Raw genomic sequence first — 3,474 nt, forward strand, 5'->3', positions numbered from 1 at the left:
TGTCCCCAACTTCTGAATTGTTTTAACTATTGTGAATCATCATTGCTTTCTTTCTGTCTAATGTTTGAAAATTATTTGTATTTCCATTTCTAAATACATTTTTAAAATGACTTTCCAATGACAACCTATTGGAATATAGCACCCCATAACGGACTGATGGGGGCTTAGTTATTATCTGGAATCTTCTACATGCACTTAGTGTGTTTAGCTGTGTAAAACATAAAAGTCAGCCTGGCCTTTATCCTGGAAATGTACAGCTGAAAAGACGACCTGACATGGATAATTTCATTAAGGTTCCTGTTTATCATCTTATTTTGGAAGGAATTTTAATACGCTGGCTAATCAGACTTCTTTTTCTCTAAAACACACAAGCTACAAGAACGAGTTCTGATCTTACAGTCAAGGAAAAGGAAGAACTGACTGAAGCTTGGCAACCAGAACCTCTTGTTTCTCTTGTCTCAAGAGACCTTCCTGCTGTCAACCATAGCATCGTTTCAGGCCCTCCAAAAGCCATAACATTGTGGTGAATGGAAAAGAAGGTATAAACTTTGCCTCGTTCAATTTTCTTGGATTGTTGGATAACCCCAGGCTCAAGGCAGCAGCCTTGGCATCTCTAAAGACGTATGGTGTGGGAACTTGTGGACCTAGAGGATTTTATGGCACATTTGATGTGCACTTGGATTTGGAAGACCGCCTGGCGAAATTTATGAAGACAGAAGCAGCCATTATACACTCATATGGATTTGCCGTGATAGCCAGCGCTACTGCAGCTTACTGTAAGAGAGGGGACGTTGTGTCTGTAGATAAAACTGCCTGCTTCGCTATTCAGAAGGGATTACAGGCATCACGTAGTGAAAGTAAGCTATTTAACCATAATGATACGGATGACCTGGAACAACCACTGAAAGAACAAGAGACTGAAGATGAAAAGAATCCTTGCAAGGCTCGTGTAACTCGACGTTTCATTGTAGTCGAAGCGTTGTACATGAATACTGGAACGATTTGCCCTCTTCCAGAACTGGTTCAGTTAAAGTACAAATATAACGCAAGGATCTTTCTGGAGGAAAGCCTTTTGTTTGGAGTCCTGGGGGAGCATGGCTGAGGAGTCACTGAGCATTCTGGAATCAGTATCGATCATATTGATCTTATCAGTGCCAACACGGAGAATTCACTTGCTTCTGTTGGGGGTTTCTGCTGTGGTAGGTCTTCCGTAACTGACCGTTTGTGACTTTCCGGCCAGGGACACTGCTTTTCAGGTTCGTTACCCCTCCCCTGTTAGCTGCTGCTGCCACTGAGACCCTCAACATCATGGAAGAAAATCCAGGAAAAGTGCAAACGAATCCATAAAGCTTTACAAGGCATTTCTGGATTAAAAGTGGTGGGTGAGTTCATTTTTCCGGCATGTCACCTCCTGCTGGAAGAGAGCACTGGGTGTCGAGAAAGAGAGGTTAAACTACTTCAGGAAACTGCAACTCAGTGCATGGACAGAGGCATCACGTGAACTCAGGAGCACTACCTGGAGAAAGAAGACAAGTATCTCCCTCCTCTGTGCATTAGGGTTGTGGCCACAGGGGAACAAACAGAAGAGGAACTGGAGAAAGCTGTGTCCACGATCAGCAAGGTGGCCCAGACCATGCTGCTTTAGTCTGGGGCCTGGTGGTTGCTCACCACGCAACACACAGACAGACCTCAGAGTCACTGCAGGGCGAGCCAGAGGGGGCCTGCGGGTACAAGACGGGGTGTCACTAGATGAGGATGCTGGTTACTTAAAAGAAAACACATCCAAAAGCCCAAGTAATGATAGCATATAACTGATATTTAAATTCTGCTATTTTATACTATTTAAATGTTTTATTAACACTAGGTTTTTATATTCTTCTTTTTATTGTCATTGTTTAAAAATGGAGCTTCAGTTTCTCTTCTTTCCCTTCTAATGGTAAAGATTGTGAGCACTCCTTAACATCTCATAGAAAATTGTTTGCAACATTAAAGCTTAGAGGCAATTCAGCATATACGTTACAAAAGGTACTGAAGATCTAATTCAACCATATCTTTTTCAGTCTTCGTCATGTGAAACTCAGTCGTGGTTAATATATAGAGGAATACTTTTTGTGTGATTATTATAAACTCTTCATGACAATATATTGAATCCTAGAATTTTTATATACACTAAACACTGATGTTGCACCGTTTATAACAGTGAATCTTAGCATCCTTGACCAGAGAATAGTCATTATACTTCCTAAGTGAGCAACAATTTAAATCAAATACTATTTTATTTTAGTAAGTTGACCTTTACATTCATTATGTGTTGACTTCTAATCTGTTTTCAGAGGAGGATTATTGTGATGATCCCAAAATAGAAATCATGTCCTTGATATTTTAGAATATCTTGAATGTATTCTTCTTTGTATAGTGGGTTTCCTGGGGATGTATAACTGCAGGCTTTTTCTAAGCTAAGAAAATGAGACCTTTATTTCTTTTCAGCTTATGAATTCCAGATATCTAAAAAAGATGGGAAAGCACTAAAAATAAAATTTTTAAGCTGTGCTGTAGCTATCTGTTTTTCCCTTAGCAAACCAAGTTGGGTGGTATAAATGTTTGTGATATGTCCCACAAGATAGTACATAAATATTACACTATTACTCCAACTATTATTAAAGGGAAAGGAATAAAATTATATTGAAAATGTCATTTTATAATGTATGTTCATATTAACAAATGGTCTTCAACATCTTTTTAAATAACATATATATTTTTAATGTTTAGTTTCTATTTTGCTTGAGGTATTTTGTACATATGTGCCTTGTGATTGCTACTGCTTTAAAGGATACAGTACCCTTTGGGGGATGAATCTGCTTTGTTTTTAATGAAATAAACCTACATTCCTGATTAAAAAACAAAAACAAACAAAAAACAAAGGATTGGGGCACTGCTTTTGCTTATAGCATCCTTTCCCTCTTCCCCAGGACACTTTGCCAACCTCTGTACATCCATGAAGGCTCACTGTGGAATCTCATACAAGTCAGCTCTATGTGCACTTTCCCCACTTTTATTTCCATTAACCCCTATCTCTCTGTTGTTCATTCCTTCCTCAATCAACTTGTAATTTTCCAAGTTGGACATTAGGTGAAGTAAGAAACTCTTATCCAATTAGGTGAATGAATGGAAAAAGCTCCCCCTATTCTGGCAGTATTTAATTGTTGTAGGATTATTGGCAGAGGTTTACTCATAGGATTTTAGTAGGCAGATCCTTTAAATCAGTGTATCCCAATTGATCAACAGACTCCTGGGGTCAGAGAAGGTAGTAAAGGGGGTCTCTGAACTATTAACAGATCTTTCCAGTGAATAAGACACATTTGCTTGGATAGCAGCATGGAAATCACGTAAATGTGAAGTTTCATTATTGGCTTGAATGATAGCAATTTGATATGCTTAAACTGTTTTTTCTAAGTAGATTGAGGACTTGGTATT

At 38.7% G+C, this 3,474-nt stretch overlaps 1 pseudogene; it reads left to right on the forward strand.

Annotated features, from left to right (window-relative positions):
* Positions 1-515: 515 nt before the first annotated feature.
* Positions 516-1,645, forward strand: LOC101320276 (serine palmitoyltransferase 1 pseudogene; annotated as a pseudogene).
* The last annotated feature ends 1,829 nt before the right edge of the window (positions 1,646-3,474 follow it).

The sequence above is a fragment of the Tursiops truncatus genome, chromosome 3 (genome assembly GCF_011762595.2).
Source record: "Tursiops truncatus isolate mTurTru1 chromosome 3, mTurTru1.mat.Y, whole genome shotgun sequence".
Classification (NCBI taxonomy): Eukaryota; Metazoa; Chordata; class Mammalia; order Artiodactyla; family Delphinidae; genus Tursiops; species Tursiops truncatus.